Below are 25,567 nucleotides of genomic sequence, written 5' to 3' on the forward strand. Positions count from 1 at the left end.
TGAGTTCAATCCTTGAGGGGGCTATTTAGGGATCTGGGGAAAAAAAAATTGGGGTTGGACTAGATGATCTCCTGAGGTCCCTTCCAACTCTGATATTCTGTGGTGTCCCAGTCTTTGGGGGTGGAATAAAAGGCCAGCAACTCAACCGAATGGCCAAAGGTAAATGTCACGTTGAAGCTGGTTGTTCCCAATAAACCACTCAGGTGAATATCCAGCAAAGGGTTTGCTACCACCATCTGGGCAGACTGGTCCCGGAAGCAGTAGGGAAGGGACCCAACCTGATCTGAAGCTGACCTACAGTCCTGAAATCTGGGGTGTCTGAAATCCAGCTCTAGAATATCTATTTCTGGCCTGTTTCTAATTTAAACACAGGATCCAGCCTGGAAGAAGCATAACTGACTGTTCTGTTTGCTACAGCACACCTGGCAGATGTGCCCCCATCTGCGGGGGTTCTCCTTCCTGTTATTACGCATTCCCAGAGCAACAGGAAGTGGTTTTTCGGCAGCAGGACTTTCCTGCGTTCAGACGCTGATTGCAGCCTTGCTCTTGACTCTATTATGCATGTCTGTAGCAACCTGCATTCCTAACCCAAGCACAGGTCCTGTGTAACTACGAATCAGACCCATCAATGTCGGCAAGAGAGCAGGATCAGTTCCTGGATCCTCAGAGCACCTGTGTGTTTTCAGACATTGTAGTTAGTTCTCTGATCTAGCCCAGCGTGTTCCATGGCCCTGTTCCTGAGACACGTATGTGATCAATGACTGCAACTAACACATGCTTATTGAGTCAGTTGCTCGCCTGCCACTTAATCAAATTGGATTTATAAAACAATATTCTTCAATCTAGTTGGGCGATGCAGAATAAATTAGCAGTTACCTGACAAATAGCCCTGTTCATAAAAACAACTCTGATTTAATTTACTGTCTTATTTTATAGAGAGTTTTAATATCAGTGGGGAAATGAATCCATCAGAAACCACGAGCCATCTCTCTGCAGCACGGGAGGGATGTTGTTAAGTGAAATAAATTGTATTCTTTCATAGACGGGGGAATTGGATTCTCCCGGTGCCAGCATAAATCAGGAATGATTCCACTGAAGTCAGAAAGAGTTACACTGAGGTAAAATTGGTGTAATGACAGGAGAGCCAGAGCCAGCACTGGATACTCCTCACTGGGGACTTGTGAATAATTAGATTGTAAGCTCCCTGGGGCAGGGATTGTTCCTTTGTTTGGTGTTTGTACAGTGTCTAGCACATTGTGTCCAGTTCTGGGAGCCACATTTCAGGAAAGATGTGGACAAATTGGAGAAAGTCCAGAGAAGAGCAACAAAAATGATTAACGGTCTAGAAAACATGACCTCTGAGGGAAGATTGAAAAAATGGGGTTTGTTTAAGCTGAGAAAGGGGACGTGATAACGGTTTTCAAGTACATCAAAGGTTGTTATAAGGAGGTGGGAGAAAAATCATTGTCCTTAACTTCTGAGGACAGGACAAGAAGAAACGGGCTTAAATTGCAGCAAGGAAGGTTTAGGTTGGACATTAGGAAAAACTTCTTAACAGTCAGGGTGGAATAAATTGCTTAGGGAGGTTGTGGAATCTCCATAATTGGAGATTTTAAAGAGCAAGTTAGACAAAGACCTGTCAGGGGTGGACTAGATAATACTTAGTCCTGCCATGAGTGCAGGGGACTGGATTAAATGACCTCTCAAGGTCCCTTCTGGTTCTATGATTCTGTGGTTAGGGTCCTGGACAAAACCTGGGGCTCCTAGGGACTACTGCAATACAAATAAATAAAAATAATCTCTTCTGGTAGTGTTGGTGCCTGGTGGGTAATGCAGTGGACTGGGACTTAGGAGTCCTGGATCCTATTCCCAGCTCTTCCACTAGTCTGCTGGGTGATCTTGGGCAGGTCACGTCACCACTCTGTGCCTCAGTTTCTCCATCTGTACAATGGGGACAATGATACTGACCTCCTTTGGAAAGCACTTTGAGCTCTACTAATGAAACGGTATATGTGAGAGCCGGGTATTATTATCAATTTGCTCATTTAAGGGCTATTGGCACAGCATCCAGTTTGATTATATGGTTTTTCATTAGTCACAAGGCCCACAACTAGGGGAAATCTGGAAGCACCTTCATGCCATTTCTAAGCCATAGAAAGAAGGTCACTTAAATGTAAACAGCCTTGGCGTTTTCAGGAAAAATGTCCCCAGTGCAAACTCTGTGGTAATTAATAATAATGATTTGCCCCACCCCCTGCCAAGGTTCCAAGCAGACAATTAAAGTACAGTCAGTGTTCCTTTAAAATGCCGAAAAGAAGTCATTCCCTGTGTAGGCAATGCAGTGCAATGCTGGGAGTCTGTACTCCTCCTGGCTCCTATTTCCAGCTGGGTCACTGTCTGGCTATCTATCGAAGGTTCCATTATTGTAGTATGTGAACATGTCTCCACTCTTTATTTATTCGCACAGCAACCCTGTGAGGCAGGGAAGTGCTACTATCCCCATTTACTGATGGGGAAACTGAGGCATGGGGAAACTGAGGCACGGACCCTCAGAGATATTTAGGCGCCTAACTCCTTTTGTGGATCTGTGTCCCCTTTGGCAAATTGCTTGGTACCTGAGCTTCCCAGTCTGTAAAATGTAGACAGTGAGCCCTTAGGTGGCGCACAGGTGTTATCTGAGGGTTAACTGTGCTTTTCGGACATTTGGGGGGTGCTCAGATGAAAGGTACTAGATAGTAAGTGACAACCATAGTTATCATTGTGCATTAAGTGCCAACCCTGCGATGGTTCAAAGAGCTGGGTTATAAATCTCTTAGACAGCAGATGCACATAAAGCAAACAGGAACTGCTATCACTCGCAGCCACATCACGTCCCGGAGATGAATGGACGAAGTTAAGATGAATTGCAGACACTGTTGCTTTCTGAATGTGAGCGAGTGTGGAGGCTGATGGGAGCTGTCAAGCTCCTCACAGCCACGCTTCATTTGCACCGCACGACCCACTCAGCCCCCAGCTCTGCGGGCTGCAATCCGCTGCCTAGCAGGTACACCGCAGACAGCAGCCGGGCACTCACACCACCGCTGCCCAGATGCCAGCCCTCTAAGTGGGAGGAGAGCCCCTGGCCTGTTCTGCCCCTGGTCTCTCTGCGGAGGCCATGAACCAGGGTGTCACTCAGAAGAGGGTGGAGGCACACCCAGCTCATTTCACACAGGGTGTTGAAGCCCATCAGACAGCCAAACGGGGATTCACCAGCCTGGTTCCAAAGACGACAGAGGTGGGTGAAATTCACTCCCGAGCACCCAGCTGTCTCAGCCAGCATGTTGAGCCCCCTTACCAGCGAGGAGGGTATTTTTACAGCCTGCCCAATCTCTAGCTGCCACCTCCTGGCTGATACTGTGCATCCCTCCCCCGTAGTTCCCACCCCAGGGAAACTGAGTCACTATCTGGTGAGCTCCCACCAGACTGCCCCCACCTCACTGGCCATGGGTGATGGAGTGAGACAGGCTGGCATTGGGCACAAGAGAACCACAAAAACATGCAGAAAACCTCTGAGTATCTATGGGCCTGACTGAGCCAAAGCCTCCTGGAGTCTCACCATTGACAGAATGGGGCTTAGGCTCAGGCCATGTCTCAAGACACTTTAAACAAGTGGCTGTGACCGAGGGACTGTTCAGTGGGCCTTTGAGGAATGCCTTCGGGGAGGGTCACAGCCCAGGTCTTAGTGGGAAAAACATCCACCACAAAGCCACCACCACAGTCCGCACCAGCTGGCCTCTTTGCAGCAGGCTCAGCAGAAAGGCCAATGACTGACTAGGCCCTGGAGACTGAGCTCCCCTCTCATGCCTAGAGGGGGCCCATCCCCGTCAAGGTAGAGCCATCCCGACGACTGGTGCGTGAAGTGGCTGCTCATACAAGGGAAGCGCTGTCACTGCTTTCTTATAAGCCCGTGAACTGCTCCTGCGGAAGTGTGATGGCCGACACGTCCAGGAGTGGGCCAGGAGCCTCCAGAGCTAAAAGCCAGGTGCTGCTACAGAATGAGCTAAGGGGTCAGGACTTCTTACCTGGGGGCTGTGGTAGACTTTTACCGTTGACTTCAATGGGAGCAGAGTGGGGTCAACCATGAGTGCGGCTGGAAATCTCCCCCTACAGACTTAACCCAAAATTCATGGAAGTCAGTGACTCCAGCTAACTCCAGCGGGCTTTGGAGCAGGCTCTAAAAGCACATGGGTTGGCAGCCATACCCTTGGGTATGGCAAATCAGGGTGACCGCTCCGGGCCCCAAGCTTTGGGGGGCCCCACGCTTCAGTGTGTTGTGCAGGGGGCACTAAGCCAGCCCAGGGGTGGGGTTAGGGGTGCCTATTGCCCCGAGAACAGGTGCCACCCTGTGACACTCCATCGTCCCTTGCCCCCCAGCACCTCTGTCCCCTCCCCACACCAGATTTCACCTATATAAAAAATGTTAAGGGGGACCCATACAGGCTGATTTGTCCCGGGCCCTGCACTCTCCCTATGGACTCTCTGGCTGCCTGCTCTCAGCTCAGTACCGCCTGTCTTCTCCACGAGCATTGGGGCAGGGCTTTCTCATGCCTTACTGCTCTCGTTCCCAATGCATCAGAAGAGAGACATCTATTTGGGGGGCTCTTTGGCCACTCTTTTAAAAATCCCACGTAGGCAGCTTGGGCATGGATTGAATTTCCCTGCAACATGAAAGCGTGCACGTCATACAGAGTCACAGCATTAGAGGGACACTGACGCACCATGGAAGACTTTGAAATGCATTCCCCCGCCCCCGAAATTATTCTGTTCACATCTCTCATGTATTTTCTGTATTTTTCCTCTCCTCTTCTGTTCCTATATGGGCCTGATCCAAAGCCCATTGACATGATTGGAAAGGCTCCCACTGACTTCAATGGGTTCGGGATCAGGCCCTTGTTTCATAGAAACAGGATTCTAGTTCCTTCAACAGACGCTGCTTGTTTAATTTTAGCCCCTAAAAGTTAGATTTTCACCAGGGAAAAAGGGAGTGGCTGAAAGCTAATATGAAGAGCGTACTGTTTGTCCTGGGTTTTGTTTTAAATCAGCTACCCCCTTTTGAAATGTGACCATTCCCCTGAAGTACGGGAAGCCCAACAATTGCAGGATTGGGATAACGCATGAAAAACAGAAAGTGATTAGAAACAAAAGTGAAATTGCCCAGTCTCAGGTCACTGTCCAGGCCAAGCAAATTGCAAAAATGAAATATTCGTGTGTATATACACACAAATTACACGAAGTAAATGAGACTTAATATGATGTTCACTTTCATTTGTCTCAGGTGTTGCTAATAATAACAAAGATAAGGATGCTTTGTTTCTCAGTAGGATTTTTATCCAGCAGTGTTCCTTGATTTTTTTTATTCTTGCAAATTCCATGTTCCCTCTTTGGATTAGGTTTTGCTCACAGATAAATGGAAGTTTATAAAAAGGCTATTTCCAGGTGCTGATGGCTACTGTGTGGAAAAACCCAAGGTAGAGTCTTCTTTTCAAGTCTGCTTCATTCACTGTATTATTTATTTATTATTGTAATTTAAGCCATAAAGCTGAGCACTGCAGACCTTTCTAATGAGCCTTAGCCCTTTGCATCTTCAAAGATCTGCACCATCATTAGCTAATATCCCCATAAGGCCCTTGTGAGATAGATCCATCTGATCCCCGTTTTACAGGTGGGCAAACTGAGATGCAGAGGTTAAATGACATGCCCAAGGCTACACGCTGAGACAGCGTTGGGGGCAAGATTAAAATTCAGTCACTCCTGATTCACAACCGCTTGCAAATGTCATTAAACTATGCTGAGTTCCCAGCCAAGGATGACGAAGAGAGACAAGATTGCAAGGCACTACCCATCCCCGCTGGACTGATTGGACTTTGTAAGGTAGGGTGGGATCTTGTCACAGTGCCATACCTGGTGGAACTCTGATGCCCTGAGCCCAGGGTCTGGGTGCTTTGACCAGCACAGCAGTTGTAGTCTCACAAAGAACTAGGGGCCTGATTCAAAGCCGCTGAAGTCAAAGGGAATCTTCGCATTGGTGCTACAAAGGTGACGCCAATGAATACCTGGTGGTAGGTGGTCAGCCAATTCATGCTCGCCGGGCTCCACTAGCCCGGATACCCAGCTCTCCAAAGAGCTGATCCTATTTGCAAGTGGGTGACGGTGCTGGCTATATTCGACATGCCTTCAGTGGAAACAGAGCAGACCCAGTTCATGACAGGTGTCGGTCCAAAGTTAGCCCAGCTGATCATTTTTAGACATAATAAAGTGCTTCCATCAACCTATTGGGTCCCCTTGACTGTCTCAGAATGGTTAGCCTGGCTAGCGGGCGGTAGCTATGGTTACCAGCCATTAGTATTTAGCTCACTGCTCCTCCCTCCCTTATTTACTATCAAGGGCCTGCACTACCCCTAAGTGGCTCTGATGTATTTTGTCAGTGCATAATCAACCACTGTGCTCATCGGGTTTCATGTAATCAGGGCGGGTGCTTGCCTTTCAACTCGAAGGAGCCTTGCACCCCAGGCTGGGTGACACAGGGCTCAGTTGCTATAGCGATGCAGCTTTCCTTATCACCTTGATTGCAAGACTTTATTGGCGTTTGCCACTCTGATTTGTAAGGAAGAGGTCATTGCTATCCAGTCCCTTAGTATTTTTACCAGAGGGCGGTCCTTTCTGTAGGATAGTGCAGCATTTCCCTTAGGCGAGGTTAGTGCTGCTGTATTTTGAGGAAGTATTCTTTTCACAGGGGCAGGCCATTCCTGCCCTCTTGTTATAAGAGGAACTTGACCTTCATGTTCCTCTGCCCTGTTTGCCATCAGCTTGAGACTCAGCTCTCAGGCGCAGGGACATCAGCATATCCTGCCTTGTGGTTTCCCTCCCCTCCTTCTCCCTTCATTCCCCTTTGCTCTAACTTCTTATCCCAGCCGCACATCAGCCCTGTAGCCAAGAAGATGGCAAAATCCATCCCTGGCCGTGGAAACCCGCAGGGGCAGCAGAGTGGCATGAAGCAGAAAAGAGGTCACTTTCACTTTCACCCTCTCTCTGAAACCCTGGTACTCAGAGAGGGATAGAAATTAGAGACGGGAAGAGAGCCGGCGCTAGGCATAAGCAGTCTCAGCAATTACTTATGGCCCCAAGCAACTCAAGGGGGCCCCCTATTCACTTTTGATTATGTGTTGGGGTGGGGGGGGATATTCCTGGTTAGGGTCCCCAATGGTCTAGCACCACCACTGGTCAGTGGAAGTGGTCATTTCAACTCTCTTCCTACAAAAACAGATTCCAGGAACCCTGAATCCCAGTCTCCTGCTCTAACCCCTGGACAACACCCCACTTACAGAGCAGAGGGGAAGAGGAATCCTGGTGCTTTGGTCACCAAGTGTCACACCTCGGGTGCTAGGTAGATGGCACTAGAATGTTCTCCTGGGGGCTGCCATACCAATGTGTCTGGATTTCAGTCCTCCTCTTGGCCAGAGCCACTTGAGCAGCGGCTGGTGCTGTGTGGTGGTGTAGCAATGTACAGCTCCGAGCTCCCTTCGCACTCCAAGGGGCCACCTGTGTTTTGTTTTTCCTTTAAACTTAAGAGAGAAGGGGATGCCTGCAACAAGAGAAAAAGGGAGGTCAAGTGGTTGGAACGCTAGCCTGGGACTTGGGTTAAATTCCCTGCTCTTCAACAGACCACCCTGGCCAACTCACTTAGCCTCTCTGTGCCTCAGTTTCCCATCTGTAAAATGGGGGTGACAGCACTGCCCTGCCTCACAGGCAGGTTGTGAAGATACATTAAAGATTATGAGGTGCTCAGTAAAGGGGCCAATAAATACCATAGATTATAGGGGACCATCAGGTGTACTATAGGTCATTTGACCCAGAGATTCCCAAATTACAGACCTTGGAAGAAAAAAACACTTTTCTTAAAGTTGACATATTCTACCAATGTATTTTTGCCCTGACCTGGGGATCAAACCATGGCGCAGATCCTGGCACAAGGCAACGCATGACACTCACTGGCCCTCTGGAGGAGCAAAATTCATAGAGAGAGAACAACTTTGCAAGCTAAATTCAATCAGCTTGTGGCTGTTGCCTCTCTAAATGTAAGTAGAGGGAAGGTCTCAAAGCAAGAACATCATTCTCCTGGAACCTTCCCTGAAAGGGCTGGATAACGTTCTCCCTTCCCTGTTATTTTCCTTTTGTGCTCTCGCCTCTGTTCTTCTGCATCAAATATATTGCTGAGTGGGATGGGAAGAAAAGAGCAATTGCTCAAGAGTAATGGAAAGAGGGCCAAATTTCATGCTGAAAATATTGGTTTGCGTTTTGAGAAATTCTCTGGCATTTCACCGAGTTTAGTCTTTGCTGCATGAATTTCAAAGGTTTTTTAAAAGAAAGAAAGAAAGAAAGAAAGAAAGAAAGAAAGAAAGAAAGAAAGAAAGAAAGAAAGAAACCACCCAAAACACAGCAGAAGTTCTGCCTCTCTGATCCAGGCAGTCTTGCAGCCAATCTGCTGGAGATAGGAGCTACTAGCCTCGCTTTTAATCACGAAAGCTCATGCTCACGAAAGCTCATGCTCAAATAAATTGGTTAGTCTCTAAGGTGCCACAAGTACTCCTTTTCTTTTTGCGAATACAGACTAACACGGCTGTTACTCTGAAACCAGCTTTTAATCATGTCAGCCATCACCTCTATGCAAGATTTATAGCCAATGGTTTTGTGCAATGCAGCTTAGCTCCAGATTCTCCTCCACGCAAAGGCAAGGGATAACAGAAGCAATCAGGGAATAGAAAGTGGGGAAAACATAACTAACCCAGTGGGATTTACACATTGTGGCAGGGAATAAATCACCCCCAAGACATTCCTTCTGTGCATGTCCTTGAACTTGATGCATACTGCAACATTCTCCTTGTGCCTTTCAGAAAGGAGCTTTTCCTCCTATGGAGATAGATCTAGATATAAATCAGATCTTCACAGTGGGCAGGGGCGCTGAACAGGTATTTGGTCATGTTTGCAAAAGAGAGGGGTGGGTATCTGGTTGTGTAGGGAGAAATAGCACCAAAATGTTTACAAAGCAAAGCAGAAACAATAACTTGGGGAGAAAAACAACAGCTGGGATGGATACTTAACGGGTTACTCAGCAAATAATAATATACTGCACAATTGCCAGTTTCTCCAGGAGACACACTTCATTGTTTCCCCTGGACCTTTTTCAAGGAAAGCTCTAAGTTAGCTTCGGGAAGATGCTCTGCCATCTTGGGCTGAGATTTATACCAGCTCACCCAAGCTAAGCAGCATCTACACTGATGGATATGCAGAGGGAAGGGCCAAGTGATTTAAAAGCACGAACCCAATCTGCGGGGTTAGAGGCACCACTCGGACCCTGGTCGCCTGCGATCATTAGAGTTCCCACAAAAGTTTTCTTGAAAGTAAGGGGGTTAGTGTGAGAGGGCAGCCCGCCCCTTTAAGGGCCAGCCCTATTCAATCAGGCCCACCTGTGCCATAATGAACTGCCTCCCAGCTGGAGGGGTGGAACCAATGAGGTCAGGTGATAGCATGGGGAACACCTGGGCCCATATAAAGGCTTGAAAGGACTGCTGGGAGGAACTTGTGACAGAAGGTGTAGAGAGCAGGTTAGGGGTCTGTGGGAGCCCTGAGGTAGGGGATGTAAGAACAAGGGAGGATGCTGGGAGATGCTGCTGGAGTAACCAGGGAGGGGAGGCAGTGGGAAACTTGCCAGGAGGAAAAGAGCCTCTGGGGAAAAGCCCTGGCGGATAGTGCTCAGCTTACGGAGCAAAGGAGAACTTGGCAGGGCCTAGAGCAGAGAACTTCAGCATCACCTGCGAGCAGCGGAAGAACCCTTTGTTAGGATGGTTTTGCAGTTTTCAGTTGGACTTTTGTTGCCTAAACTGGAAAGGTGACCTGGCTGGAGGGCTGGGCCGTGGAAGATGCAAACTGCTAGAGAGCCACGTCGGTGCAGGAGGGGAAGAATTCCGACAACACGGTCCTGTCTGGCAGAGGTGCCCTGGCGGTGAGTTCTTTCCCCCCCCCCCCCCCGACTGCTGTTAGCGAGGGTGTCCTCTGCAAACTAATATTTGAGTAAATACATGGGGTGGCTCCAAGCCAACAAATTGTTGTGATTGCACACAGGACTGGGTGTCAGGACTCCTGGGCTCTGTGGCCAGGTCTGCTGCTGACCTGGGATAAGCCGCTTAACAATCATAGCCTCTAGTTTGCCCACATGTAAAATAGGGATAGTGAGAACAACCAGCTCCTGGGGGAGGAGGCCAAGGTATCGAAGCTTCAGTAACTGTTGTTTGCAAAGCACTGCAAAATCCTTCTCTAGAAGAGGCTAGAGAAGTGCAAAGTGCTGTAGAAAGTGACGCAGAGTTCAGGCCATTGCTTAGGTTCTCAAGTAAGCAGCTTCTTGAGTCAATAAATGGCTCAGATACCCCCCCAGCACATTACAATGGCTGGGGGGGTAGCTGTTCTCTGTTCAGTCAGGAATAGCCTGCAAAAGGCTCTCTCCCTGGGCTGGCTTCCCATACTGGAAGGGAAGATTAAGGAGCAGCAGGGGAGAGGCCCCTGGCCAGTGTGAGCCCATGATGAGTTTGCTACTTTGCCATCTGCAGATGAACAGGGATCTTGACCAGGCTTAAGGCTCGGTCCACGGCTCTAGGTGCTGATTCATTTCAGTCTCGCTCCAGTGACCCATCGCTCAGAAATTACCCTCCATCAGGCCCAGCACTGACATCCAGCACATCTGTGTTCTTCCCTCTTTGGACTGGCTGAAAACTCTGCCTAGTGCTGTTCAGAGTCTGAGCCTGACTGAGCCTCCCTCAATGCCAGCCCTTTCAGTGAAGGATCCCTTCCCGTCTCCTCTACCTGGGCACATTGCTGGTGTTCCTCCTTCACCAAGGGTCTCCCAGCACTCCTGTGAAGCTGGGCAAGCGCTGGGAAACTAGAGATTGCTTGGTCCGCTACGGGGTATGTGGCCAAGATCTCTCAAAACTCTGTCTCTCACACTGTGCTGCGCTGTCCAGGATCTCACCCTCCATGTTCTGCTTGTCCATTTCTCCCACAGCCATCTTTCTGCCCCTTCCTACCCCCCCAGCATGGAGCACCACCCTGTCTGCTCTGCTCCACAAGCCACTTCCCTCTCCATAAAGACTCACTCCTCCTGCCAGGCCAAGGAGTGAGCAAATATATAACAAGCCTCTTCATGGTTCATCAGCAGAACCTTCCGCATGTCAACACAGGCCTCTGCCACTTAATACAGCCCCGTCGTTCCGTCCTGCCAGCTCCCCGACCCCAGTGTTACGATCTCTTAGTGAGCGCTGTAGTGTAGAACTTTGGTAGACCCACCTGTCTGCTCCTTGTCTGTTAGATGAGAGGCTCTGAAGGGTGGTCTGGGTTTTATTTCTTGGACTGCACCAAGTCCACTGACAATGCTTCACGGATCATAATAAACAATGGAATAAACAAGTTGATAAAAATAACCATGATGAAAACCCTTGTGTAATTAGTAGGAAACAATCAGATGTGATTTCTGCTCATGCATTGTAACGTTAATGTATTATAAATGGGCTTATACATTATTGAGAGACACTGGAAACCTGTAAAGTTTCTGCTATTCCTAGTTGTCGAGGTGTTTTGCCTGCTCTCCTGTTAGTTGACCTAATGATTTTGTTTTCCCCTCCAACCTGTAGTTTCTGGGATTCATGCTGGTTTCCAGTCAAATGAGAAATTTAATAAAGCAGAATTAAGGGAGATAAAGCATCTTTTAATAAAACTGAGAAGGAGTTGATGGCACGCTCTTCTGTAAGAATGTTTCTGTTTTCTTGCTCCTGTCCCAGTGAAAGCTGGGTCACTCCAGGTTTGATTCTGATTTCACTTATGCCAGTGTAAATCAGGAGCAGCTCTGCTGAGACTGATGGAATTATACTGGTGTAAACCCCAAGGATCTGAGATGAGAAGGAGGCCTGGAGTATTTACACAACAATTTACATCTGCAGTTATTAACTAACAGCCCCGCTGCTGGAAAAAAGCAGGTAGGTATCATTGTCACTTTCCGAGGAAGGGAAAATGTGGGCAGGTTAAGGGATTTGTTCAAGGCCACAGCAGTCAGTGGCAGAGCCAGGATTGGAGCAACTTGTGATTATTCCTGCAGACCAGGTTTCCCTTCACAAATGCTTATGCGTAAAGTACAACTCTCTGACTGCACTGAACGGGGCTTGTCTACCCGAACAATTAGACCACAGCAAACTGGGGTGTGAATCTACCTGCCACTAGCCAGCTGCCATCGGACTGTCCAGGTGCACCCTGCTGACACCTGTTACTGGTTTGTTAGTGCTTGGATCCCTCTTTGAAACTGGATTCAGAGGAGAAGCCGTGTTAGTCTGTAGCCGCAAAAAGAAAAGGAAGACTTGTGGCATCTTAGTCTCTATCAGTCTCTAAGGTGTCACAAGTACTCCCTTTTTATTTTTTTAATCTGGACTAGCTCAAAGAGCAGCAAGGCCCACGCAAACAGGCTAGTGTAAGGTAGATTGACATCCCCACTTGCCATGGACTAATTGTCCATCTAGACAAGCCCTTTGTCTCCAATGCAGTCTCTCGTCTCTCCAGATGTAGGGACCGATTTGGAGGGCGCAGGTGTCCTTCCACTTTGCAGACGCTGAATAGTTTGTTGCTGCGACCTTTTGTGTGCACTCGTCTCGATTCCAACCCCACCCCCACCCCCTTCTCTGTATGATGCCCTCTTGTATGCAAGCAGCAGGCCTGACAAAGAACCCAGGGAAGTCCGTTCTAGGCAGTGGGACAGCGGTAGGGCTGGAAAGATGCTCGTAAACAAAGGCAGAGGAAGCTTTGTTGTAATACCGTACGTGGGTCCCCCAGCCCAGCACTTCAGACATCAATGGCGGAGTAACCAGGGTAGAGCGGAATTCAGAGACACTTGCTCCAATTTTCCATCAACTCTTTGATCCGTGCTGGGGAGGTACGGGTAGCGTTCGGGGGCTTACCCTGCTGCGCCCAGGTTGCTAGTCACTGGAAGCTATGCCTACAGGAGTCTGAGTTCAGTGGGTCCTACGGGAGGCACCCTTCAATTTTCACCTATCCAGCTGCAAAGCCTGTTACAACAACAGGTTCCAGAGTTCAAAACCCAAAGCAGAATGAACCCAGCCTGACCAGCTGGGCTCTCCGCAGGGGGACCATTGCAGTCCAGGAGACCCGAGCTCTAAGGCTGGCCTGTCGGGCAACTTGTGCCGCTCACTGTGGCTTTGCTTTCCGAATTGTGCAATGGGAAATAAGATATTTACCAGGCCCCTTGGGAGATCCGGATGGCAAGAACTGTGGAAGAGCCGAGTCTGATTGTTTTCTCCCATGCTGTAAGGAATGCAGTGGAGGTTGTTCTTTATTTATCATCCTTTACAGACCATCTAATGGCTGTTTATTAGCAGAGCGGGTGTGAGCAGTGCTGGGAATAGGTATTTAATGCATCACATCCACCCCCACCAGCATCATCAACCCTCTTGGTAAATGTTGAGCAGCTCTGCCAATATACCACAGTCCTCATCATCTCCCACCCCCTGCCAATCCAGTTGTGGGTGCTAGGCCAGGGGCTTCCATCTTCACCTGTGCAAGGCTCCTCCTGAGCCGACCCTGGTTGTCACTCCTTGACAATGGAAACTGGGCTGAGAACACACAAGCTGGGTTTAAACCCAGGCCTCCTGCTACCTAGACCAAGGGCCTTAACCTGCTGCCTTACAGGTCAGCCTGTCTCAGGGAGGCTTTGGTGGGGCGGCACATTTGATCTGCGCAGAACAATGCCGCTTACTGAGCGTCGCTGTCAGAGGCCACCTGTCCTTACAAAGCAAAACAAAAACCTCAGGAGCCGGGGGAGAGGAGAAGGTGACACCATGATGGCTACTGGGCGCAGCAGGGGAAGTTATTAGTCATTTCTTAACATACAGTGAAACCTCTCTATAAAAGAAAACAGGATGGAACGCGCTAATTACATGGATGATAAAGCAACCAGTTCCGCCCATTAATTTTAAACCTCCTTTGTCCGTCTTCGAGTTTATACCAGTGGCTTGAACACCAGTCACCTGGGAGGAATGTGGCCCAACAGCATGTGCCGGACGCTGCCCATTTCTCCGAGGAAGTCTGGCAGCAGGAAGATGAGGGCTACAAAGATCTGGAGACGAGTCCAGGGGGATATTCAAAAGGGCTCGGCACTAGCCTAACAGTGCTGCCAATGAGCCCCTGGGGCATTGGAGCCATTTCGAACATCCTGCCTGCAGTGTTAGGGACACTGAATATGACACTGAATCCATCTTCCTCTGTGATGTTGTTGATGTGACAACGTTTCACTGAAACCCGCGACTCCTTGTTTCTTTACCAATACACAGAACCCTACCAAATTCACAGCCATGAAAAACATGTCACGGACGGTGAAATCTGGTCTCCCCTTGTGAAATCTGGTCTTTTGTGTGCTTTTACCCTACAGTGTACAGATTTCACGGGGGAGACCAGATTTCTCAAACTGGGGGTCCTGACCCAAAAGGGAGATGCAGGGGGGTCGCAAATCTATTTTAGGCGGGGCCGCGGTATTCTGTACTTCTGCACTGCTTTCAGAGCTGGGTGGCCAGAGAATGGTGGCTGGAGAGCAGTGGCTGGTGGTCAGGCACCCAGCTCTGAAGGTGGTGTCCCGCCAGCAGCAGCACAGGAGTAAGGGTGGCAATTCTGCAACCCCCCGACAATAACCTTGTGACCCCCCCCTCCAGCCCACCCCAACTCCTTTTTGGGTCCGGACCCCTACACTTACAACACTGTGAAATTTCAGATTTAAACAGCTGAAATCATGAAATTTACCTTTTTTTTTTTTTTTTAATCCTATCACTGTGAAATTGACCAAAAGGGACTGTGAATTTGGTAGGGCCCTACCAATACACCAGGGGCGAAGGTTCAGAATGGAGCCCAGGGCTTGGAGATCTCTTCTGCTCCTGCCATGCCCAATGCCTAGGAGTTTATCCACAGGGCCTGTAAATAGCCCTGATAAAGTCTGGGGTGGGATGGAATCTGGGGCAGGTATCAGCTCTGGGAGTGAGTGAGTGGTCAGTTACAAAGACTATCAAGATGCTTTAACAAATCTGTTCTTGGCAGGCCACCAAGTCACTTCCTTTGATTTTACTCATTAATTGGCTTTCCAGAAAGTGAGCAAAGTGGAGACACAAGCAACCTGGCATAGGCCACAACTGGGGAGGGGCTCCATTCTGGGATGCCCAGGGCAGCGAAACCTATGACCAGATTTCTAGCTGATGTTGCAAACGACCAACCCTAGTTAAGCATGATTAAACTCAGCGACACTGATTAATCAGATTCATTTGTACAACAACCTCCATAAATAAGACCAGAAGAACAGCAGGATATATTGAAATAAAGATGAATGTCGGCAGCAGGAAAAACATCCACTGGGAAAAATAAATTTGAGAAATGTGACTTTTATAGGCTTGGCTACTTTTAGCTCAAGGTTTTCCATTATGCTGAGCTAAGCATTCCGCTTCCAATACAAAGCCAGAGAAACCAGCTCTACGGTTGATGTAAATGACTTGTCCCTGGATAATTCAATGTAAATACATATTCATTAGGCTCCCTCGGCTCTAAGGGAGGATTGTGTCTCCTGATCTGTCAGGTATTCAGTCCCAAATGGGGAACAGAGGTTTCATTGGAATAATGATGGTTTTTTTTTTTTTTAATTTGTACACAACTTTCAGAGAGGCCCGTTTTCCAGATATTTAAATTGGGTGGAGGAAACTGTGAAGCCGCTGGGATAATGCTGGAGGGAGCGAATTATTGTTTGACTTAAGTGCATTGTCCCCATGTGGTGGTATTTATTTTGTGTATTACGGTAGCAGCCAATGATCCCAGACAGGATCAGGGCCCCATTGTGCCAGGCGCTGTGCAAACCTAGGAAGAGACTGCCCGGGCTCTAAAGACTTTGCAATCAAAGGCGCTGAAGCTGAAACTGCTCCATGACTGGATTTTTGTGCCCAAGCAAAGCCCCCTTGACCTTAATAGCAGTCCATATGGGTGCAGGGTTCATACATTGTTCGTTGCCAGATCAGGGCCCTACGTGATGCCTAGCTGCTGGTATGGACTGAGCGTGGAGCTATACGTTAGCTTGTATTATACGCCTGAGAGTGGTGGCTTTGCCAAGTAGTTTCCAGCCAGTTAAATCTCCCCCATTGTCACTGCCTTTCACACATGCTATTCTCCTTTGGCCATTCCCTGTGGGGCATTAACACCAATGAAGGGTGGGTGAGATACAAGGAGATTTCTGGGGTGCAGGGAAGCAGAGAGCAGGGAGAAGAAACAAACAACAAAGTGAATCCAGTGTCTAATGCAGTCAGAGTTGGGATTGTCCTTCAAAGATCTGCCGCTAGAGAGGACCAAACCCCAGGCCAGAGGTCAACAGCTTTGGGAATGAAGGGGGGGGGGGCACATAATCCATACCTTGATTTAGACATGAATTTACCAAATGGTCTCTCTCCTGGTAAGGGACCATATTTGAACCCTGGATCCAAACTGCCCAGGGAACTTTCCCGATCTAAACTTTCCGCCTTGGGCCCATTCTGTATGTGAAATTCCCTATGATTTATAAGAGAATAAGCCAGGCATCTGTTCTGGCCTTTAAAGGCTTGATCCACAGCCTACTGCAATCAGAGGGTGTCTTTCTATTCACTTCAATGGGCTTTTGATTAGGCCCTTAGTCCTTAAGTGCATTATCCTGCTGTACTAAATGCTCAGCAGCGTTTGCTGGCAGAGGAAACTTGTCACATGCATCCTCCTCTCCCGCAGGGAAAGGCTGGGACGAGCGTATGGAGGATGTCTCCTGAAAGGTGCTTCCTTGGGATCCCAATGAGGCATGTGTTTGCATTTCTTACTGCACGGTCCAGCTCCAGAACTCTGAAATCGTGACCCCAAAGTAAGGAGGCAGTTGCAAACCCAGTCACATAAACTTCCAGAGACACTGTTCATGTCAATACAAACCGCTGCAGGGCGGCGTCAGCCCAAAACAGAAGGATAAAAATAACAGGGCTGTCCCTCAACGGTAACTCATCCATCACAAGGTCGCACGGGGTTAATACACCAGCTGATTCCTTCATCTCTAAAGCGATTCAAGCTGAGCAGGTCAGTGGTGGGGCAATCACCCTGCTGGGGCAATCACCCTGCTAGTCAATCTTAGTCTATGCTAGAAGAGATTTGCTGCTGTAGCTAGTCTGATAACAGTGATATATAGTGGAGATGCCGTGTATTCTGGCAAATAAAAGTGCTTTTGCCAGTGTAGCCTATCCCGGTTCCCTGCATGAAGGGAGTTATTCTGGAGAAAGCACTTTTCTGCCAGTTTAACTGCATCTGCACTAGGCTGTTTGTCGGTGTAGAAATGTCTTTGAATAGTCACCCCCTAGCTGACATTGACAAGCTTCTAACACAGCTGTGGCTTCAGTCACTGCCTCTGGAGGGAGACGTGAATCCTGGGGACCATTCAGCCCCGAGCTGCTGCTGAAAATCATAATCCCAAAGCTGTTTCTTTCCCTCCAAATATGGAATTTCCCCCTAAGATTGCAGAGGTCCGAGCCCACAATTTACAAAGCCGCTCCAGTGACAGGCTCAGGATCCTGCAAACCAGCAGGACTATCAGTGGGAGCTTCTTCCCCTGATCATGCCAGCGATAGGAGGCCCTAAGTCCTATCCCAAGTCCTTGGCATCTTGGAGTCTTTGTGCCTAGAAAGTAAATGTCTTTTAGAGGTTTCTCAAGTGCGCTGTAATTTTCCCTTCCCATCACAGCTTGTACCAAGCCCAGGTGCTCAGCTCGGCTGGTTTTACAGGCTACGTCAAGAAGCACCGATCAAACATTCCCATCCCCTTTCTAAATCGGCTGGTCTGTAAATGACGTGACAGATACGAATGTCCTGCTGGTGTGGCGGGGGCGACGGTTCTAGCAGTATTAGGCCAAGGTGAGCTGCAGAACCCGTTCCTGGGAGGCTTTGTGACCTGGCCATCCCAAACTCCTGCTGGCAAAACCTCTATAGCTCACCTTGCTGCCCCGTGCTGTGCATATGGTGGAAGCTGCCCTGGAGTTCCCAACTCGAATAGGCCACCTAGGACTTAAAAGCAGCCAGCACCTCTGGATTTGATCCGGCAGGGTGGCAGCTGGGGAGATCTGCAGGGCGGTGGTCCGGGGGTGAATCTAACCCATTTCTCTGGCATGTGCCGTTTTCTCCTGTTTCTTTGGCTCCTTGCGAGGTTCATACAGACCACTGCAAAACAGGGCTGGCCCGGCCCACCTCACCTGCTCCAGACCAGCTGCCCTGGGGACAGGCACCACACACCTCACATGCCCTGACCCAGCCCCCTCCAGGGACACGTGGTTCCCCTTTTGGCCCATCTCTGGTTTCTTGTGTGGTTTTGATTGACCTTGATAGTTAAAGACTCACCAATAGTTGCTGGCCCAGTGGGCCGGGCCAGAAGGCGGAGTTGGCTGCTGTCTGTGCAGAGATGCACTGAATCACTAGAGATGATGGCTAAGCCAGGGTGACAAAGGAACAGGATTTCATGTGTCCATGACTTCGGGCTCCCTCTGAGACAGGAACAAAGCTTCGGGTCCGCCCTGTCTACTTTTAGTCACCTTCTGATTAGCAAATGAGTGTTAATTGGGTGATTTGCGGCCATGGGCTAGGAACGCTGGGCCATTGCCTTGCACGCTGTCATTTGCACGTGTGCAAAGTGGGTGCAAAATCCTAGTGAACCAGTACAATACACCCCTGCCTCTCAGTCCCTCTTCACGGGTGTAATGACTACACTGGCTGGAGGACAGTGCAGCATCAGGCCTCATGCCGCTGGACTCCGTTGCAGTAGCAAACCTCAGCCCAGGATGGTCCTTATTCAACCACTGGATTTGAAATAAGCCTTGTCCTCAGCCCCGTTAAATATTGTATGACTCCCATTGGCAGCCGAAGCAGCTTGTATTATGAAACTTTTGTCACTCACGCAGGCTGGGGGTGGGTGCGGGTGGACTAGCCCGTGGCCTAACGGCTTATGCTTTTAAAGCTGAAGATGGAGGCTCTGTAGTGGGTGGGTTTACTTGACCTCAACACAGGAAACTATTCTTACTGCAGAATGAGTGAATGCTAATGTGCTTCCATGAGTTGAAAATCGTTATTCTGTTGGTGGAATGGACAAGCTTTCGAGGCACACAGAGCTCCAGATCTGAAGGAGCACCCTGTGTAGCTCGAAAGCTTGTCTTTCACTAACACGAGTTGGTCCAATCAAAGAGATGACCTCCCCAACTTTCTCTCTCTCCTGTGGATTTCCACCAGCTGGGGATCTGGCTCAGAGAAGTGCAGACAGCATGTTGACCAGTGCGTGCTGGAACTCCTGCCCCCCTGCGGTGCGACTCGTCCCCTCGTGCCGCCCAAAATCATCATGCAAAGCATCTGCCTGGGCGTGACAACATCTTTCCCCAAACGACTGTGTTAAAGAGCCGAGTCTAATCGTGATTTATTCCCACTTTGGTCATCCTGAGGCCAGTAATCAAGCAGGGCTAATTCAGCAAAAATTAATTCATGCATAATTCACCAGGCTGTCGCCATTGTGTGGAGCATTAATTGATACTGACATGCCGTAGAATCCCCCCCACGCCTGGCAGTGGGCCGGCGTGCCGTTCGGCTAGCTTGGCGCCGGCCTGCTCTACAGAGCTCCCGTGCTCTGCCAGCGCCTTCCCACCCTGATCTGCCAGAGCCTCGTAACCCCCACGGAGCAACTGCCTGAACTGTAACCTCCAAGGAGGGACTCCTTCCTCCACTGCGGCACCAGCACGGCAGGGAAGGGCCAGTGCTGAAAAGGACTTGACCATTGTGAAATTGGGGATTGTTCCTTCAAGGGCTGAACTTCCCAGACACAGAGTCTGGGCAGGGCTCTGTGAAGCTCTTGTGCGGCACAAGCCACTTGGTTGGCACCAGACCCAGAATAAAGCAGAGCTCTTGCCGTACCTGAAGCACTGAGTGATCGCAGCCTGGCGCCGGCTGAGCACACGGGCCACATTCGCACCCTGCCGGGAAAGGGTTAACTCTCTTGGGTCACCCCTCTTAGAGCCACTCCAGCCTGCCACTCTCGCCCAGGCTAATGTGTTTGCTCCCTTCACCCGCCACGCGGCCTGTGCACTTGGCCATTAAACTGCCAGATGTTCCACCAGCCGCTGCTGTAAAATGAACTCGGCCCCAAGCGCAGGGCTGAGCTCTGTGTTATTTTTTTGTTTGCTCCCATGCCAAGCCAAGCCCAGTTTGTTGGGACGATGCTGACTGGCCAGGGCAAGAGACCTCTAGATGGCAGAGATGACGATGCCAGTGTAGGGCTCACAGGGTGGGTGAGGGGATGCAGCCAGATGTGACCTCCCCAGGGCGGACCCAGGAGGGGAAATAAACACAGAGAGCTGCAGTGGTTGTAGCAGAGAGAGGCGTTCTCTGCCTGCTCTGTCTCCTCATACAAATGAAAACCCAGGGAAGGGGAGCTGCCTTGGAGGAGCTGGATGGCTCAGGAGCGATGGCAACGGGATACAGAGGCTCCCACCTGACTGTTATTCAGGCCCTAAGAGAAATGAATCTGGTCACTTCCCCAGCAACCATGGTTCTCAGCGCAAAAGGCATCATCAGATTGTCTCCTTTGCTGGGAGTCTCGGAAGAGAAGCCAGGGACTGAAAGGTGCTGCAGGCCAGGGCTGAGGGGCGCTGGCAGAGCTGGCCTACTTCCTTTGCTCCAGCCCCTGCTTTCTAGGTATTATGCAATCTCCAGCTGCCTGGGCCTGAGCTCGGCTCCCGCCCAGCGGCTCACACGGAGCCATCCAAGCACGGTTAGTTCCACAGCCGGAAGCTCCCTGCGTGTGTCAGGGTCTGGGGCGAGGAGGGAGCAGTGAGCTCACCAGGCAAGCATCCCGTCAGTGATCTATCCCTTGCAGCGTGATCAGGTGCAGGCTCTGAAGCATGAACCCCCCCGCACCCCGCGCCCCGGCCCCCAGCCCTGACCAGGATGGTGTCTCAATGCAAATCCACATTGCTGTGAGCAATAACAAAGGGACACTGCCACTGTCATCACTGAGGGGTTTGTTTCAGGGCGCGGGTGGCCAACCGGGGGCTCCGGAGCCCCATGTGGCTCTTCAGAAGTGAATATGCAGCTCCTTGTACAGGCACCGACTCCAGGGCTGGAGCTACAGGTGCCAACTTTCCCATGTGCCAGGGGGTGCTCACTGCTCAACCCCTGGCTCTGCCCCAGGCCCTGCCCCCACTCCACCCCTTCCCTCCCCCTCCTCTGAGCCCGCCGTGCCCTCACTCTCCCCCTCAACCCCAGAGCCTCCTGCACGCCATGAAACAGCTGATCGGGAGGGAGGGAGAGGCGCTGATTGGCGGGGCTGCTGGTGGGCGGGAGGCGCTGGGAGCGGGGGGGGAGAGCTGATGGGGGGGCTGCTGACCTATTCCTGTGGCTCTTTGGAAATGTACATTGGTAAATTCTGGCCCCTTCTCAGGCTCAGGTTGGCCACCCCTCATTTCCGGGGGTATCTTGGTAACAGTCACTCTTTGGATTTGGAGCCTTCATGTACTATGTAAGGGGATATTTAATGCAGAAGGACCACATTGGGGGCCGATAAGCCGGGGCACAAATGGGGTAGGAAGGAAGAAAAGCCCCGACTTCTCGCCAGACTCGCAGCCTCTGAATTTGTGGGAGCTCCCCTCCCCTGTGCAGCACCAAGCTCTCCGAAGCAGAATGGCTCTTGGTTCCTCCCCTGGGGCAATGTGTTTTTGCCAGCCACATTACAGAGCTGTGGCTAACCACCAGAATCCAGCCCTGCCCTCCGGAAAGAGGAAATTGCATGCAGATTTCCAGCATCCACCGGCACTGCAAACACGTATGCCTCATTTCAAAGGCTAATGCTTTACGAAGCATCTTGTTAGACAGTGGTGTCAGTTTAGCTTTTTGTCTAAACCCCAGGTAATTGGTAGCTGCAAATACAGGCTCAAACGATCTGTTCTCTGAGCTCACTGCAAATATAGATTAAATTCCCAACGGGACCTCTGGCAGCTTTGTGTTTATTAGAGAGAAAATGAGAAAGCAAGGCCTCCCGTCTAGTCTCAATTTCTTTATCCTGCACGATCCTTTCGGGGCAGAGGGGATGGGGCTTCGAAAAGAGGAAGCACCATCACTATCGCCAAAGGACACCGGGAATCAGACAAGCCAGGCCTCAGAATGTGCCTTATCCCATGCATTGCTCTGTCTCGTATGGCTTTTAGCCTCTCATGTCTGTCTCATGGAGCCCAGTGGCTCGGGGCATGTCTGGAGAACATACGAACATAGAACATAAGAACGGCCCTACTGCGTCAGACCAAGGGTCCGTCTAGCCCAGTATCCGGTCTTCCGACCGTGGCCAGTGCCAGGCGCCCCAGAGGGAATGAACAGAATAGGTAACCATCAAGTGATCCATCCCCTTTCGCCCTTTCCCAGCTTCTGGCAAACAGTCAATCCATTGCCAGTCCAGGGAGACCCTACACATGTGTCACGTCATTGTAGGATCAATTTCGGTCAATGGAACAGCCTCCCTGTGGGGGGGTAGATATACAGAGGCTGCCTGCCTGCTCTGAGATATGCTCCCAAAGTGACCCCTATCTGAGGCACATGAGCTCAGTGAGCATCTCCTGGGAAAGGCCCCCAGACCGTCGCCCCCTCCAATGCTGAACCCTCCAGCTGCGCTACGTTCGCTTTTGTTACAATCTAGAACGCTGCCGCTGGACACAGAGACTGAAGAAGAGAGCCCAGGGGCAGGCAGAGAGGGATGAAACAAGGGATGGAGAGAGAGGCTGAAAGACATGGACTAACAGAGAGAAAGCCAGATGGACAGAGAGAGAGAGAGAGCCTCACAGAAAAAGAGATTGTCTCTAAAAGTTCTGAACTTCACAACAATATCCAAAGGGCCAAGTCCACGAAGGCTGCGCTAAATGGCACCGTGACTATCAGAGGGGTGGCCGTGTTCGTCTGTATCCACAAAAACAATGAGGAGTCCGGTGGCACCTTAAAGACTAATATGCCACAGTAACTATGTAAGTTTCAGCGGCAAAGAGTCCTGTGGCACCTAATAGACTAACAGACGTATTGGAGCATAAGCTTTCGTGGGTGAATACCCACTTCATCAGATGCATGTCATGTAAGTTCCAGCAGCTGCTGCAGATCAGATTGCCCTCTGCTAAGGCTGGAGGGGCAGCCCGCTGTAATCTCTGCTCACGTGACTTGCTGTGCTGGTTTAGGTTACGCTTCCTTCGAAGCACCGATTCAGAAGGACGCGGCTTCTCTGCTCTGCATGAGGCAGACCTTGTCCTGGGGGGGCTATCTGGGGCGCAAACTTTGAAAAACAGCCTTGTTTCCCGACAACTGTGTTTTTCAAGAAGAAATTAGCCAGACGTTCCATTTGTTGTGTAATCTTCAGTGATGCTATTCAACGCGTTATTGAAAACATGGTTGACGTTTTTTTCATTTACTGAGAAGCCAGTCTGGGCCCATGCTTCTCTCGTATGCTAATAAGGTGCTGGAGCAGGAGATGAAATCGCCTGCTTTGAATAATGGGCTGAGAATGAAGTGGCTGGTCTGGGTTTCACATCAGGTCGAGATGTGCTCCGCATTGCTAAGCAGTGGGAGCTTTGTGTGAATCTGGTGCAGTTAGTCTGGGACATGGTCTGGAAATTTCCTGCTCTTGATGGGGCATGGGATTTTCAGGCAAGACCAATGGAGGCTGGATTTTAACCTGCACATGCTTTCAAAACACCTGAAACACCTTCTGGTCTAGCCGAGGAAAAGAAAGCCAACCCGGCAACCACTCTTGCATTGCTGCTGCGGCTGTTGCCTCCCCATTGTTTTATCTAGGCTTTCTTCCCCCTGCCGCAACAGAGCCCGCTCCGCACAAAAGTAATAAACCTAGTGCTATAAAGAGGCAAAAGAGGGGAGCAGCAGAACTGGCGGAAACGTGGGCTATTCCTACCACACTCAGTCACACCAGGAACATTTTACCCCATGAGCCGCTGCATTGGATCAGCGTAAGGGAGGCAGAGCTGGGCCCAGAGATAACAGAGTCCCTGGGTTGGTCTGCCACCTCCGCGGCTTCCTGCTATGATTATGATTATTTAGTACAGCGGTGCCTAGACCAGTGGTTTTCCAACCTTTTTTCATTTGCGGACCCCTAAAAAATGTCAAATGGAGGTGTGGACCCCTTTGGGGAATCTTAGATGTAGCCTGTGGACCTCCAGGGGTCCATGGACCACAGGTTGAAAACCACTGGCCTAGAGGATCCAGCTGAGATCAGGGGACCATCGTGCTAGGTGCTGTAGAGACGCCTGGAGGGAGACAGGGCCTGCACCTAAGCGCTTACAGTTAACCAGATAAAAGGTGGAAGGGGCAATAAAAGTCACAGAATGGTGCCCAAAGTCTCAGGGCGAAGCCATCCTTCTGACTCCTTTTATAAAGGGCTTTGGGAGCCTCCATTCAAACTTATCATCATTTTGAATAAAATAAAAAATAAAAAGAGGCTCACGATTAGCCTCCTCATTTGCCAGATAGGGAAACTGAGGCACAGGGCTATGGGCTAGCTAGCCCAAGGTTGAGGGCGGAGATGAGGATAGAAACCAGGATCCGTGGCATCCAGGCTTGTGCCCCGACCCTCCGGCTAACCCCTCACTGCATGAAAAATAATTAGCACGTGAAACAAGACGGCCCTAATAGCAGGGTTGAATGTCTGATTTTGTAAGCAAGTCATTTTTAAGTGAGGTGTAACTTGGGGGTACGCAGGACAAATCAGACTCCGGAAAGGGGTACAGTCGTCTGGGAAGGCTGAGATGTATTTCTCCTAGACACCACTAGAGGGGGACAGAGCGCCACGCAGAGCGGGTGACCCGAGCACCTGGACGGAGGCCGTTGTAGATTGTCGATATAAAAGGGACTGGACGTGTAAGGACGGGAGTCTGATCTCATGGACCTCCCCCAACGTGTGAATCTGGAGTGAATTGGTTACCACACTTCAGATTAATGCCGGTGCCACCGAAGGCAGGGTTTAGCCCAAAGAATTACTCGTCCAGTTGACAGCCAGGCCAGCGTTCTGTAGTTTGGGTTTGAATCGGCCCTGTCGGAAATGAAATGGGAGTCGGAAGGAAGCAGACATGATCAGGGACAATGTGGCTTTCAAAGAAGGGCAGGTGCTGTTGATGTGGTGCCTGGAATCACAGGGGGAAATTCTCCCCTCACTCACGCCTGCCCTGGATAGCTCAGTGGTTTGAGCATTGGCCTGCTAAACCCAGGGTTGTGAGTTCAATCCTTGAGGGGGCCATTTAGGGATCTGGGGCAAAAATTGGGGATTGGTCCTGCTTTGAGCAGGGGGTTGGACTAGATGACCTCCTGAGGTCCCTTCCAACCCTGATATTCTATGATTCTATGATACATGCAAGGCACACGAGTGGGAGCCAAGAGATTTG

General features: G+C 50.1%; 1 long non-coding RNA gene across 1 annotated transcript in view; it reads right to left on the bottom strand.

Moving 5' to 3' along the window:
• Positions 1–5,210: 5,210 nt before the first annotated feature.
• Positions 5,211–25,567, bottom strand: part of LOC144276812 (uncharacterized) — a 44,437-nt gene continuing 24,080 nt past the window's right edge. Inside the window, exons 3-4 of the long non-coding RNA XR_013348340.1 lie at positions 11,374–11,459; positions 5,211–7,621 (exon numbers count right to left, since the gene is read on the bottom strand). This is a non-coding gene — a long non-coding RNA (uncharacterized LOC144276812). The remainder of the gene's footprint in view (positions 7,622–11,373; positions 11,460–25,567) is intronic.

The sequence above is a fragment of the Eretmochelys imbricata genome, chromosome 18 (genome assembly GCF_965152235.1).
Source record: "Eretmochelys imbricata isolate rEreImb1 chromosome 18, rEreImb1.hap1, whole genome shotgun sequence".
Taxonomy (NCBI): Eukaryota; Metazoa; Chordata; order Testudines; family Cheloniidae; genus Eretmochelys; species Eretmochelys imbricata.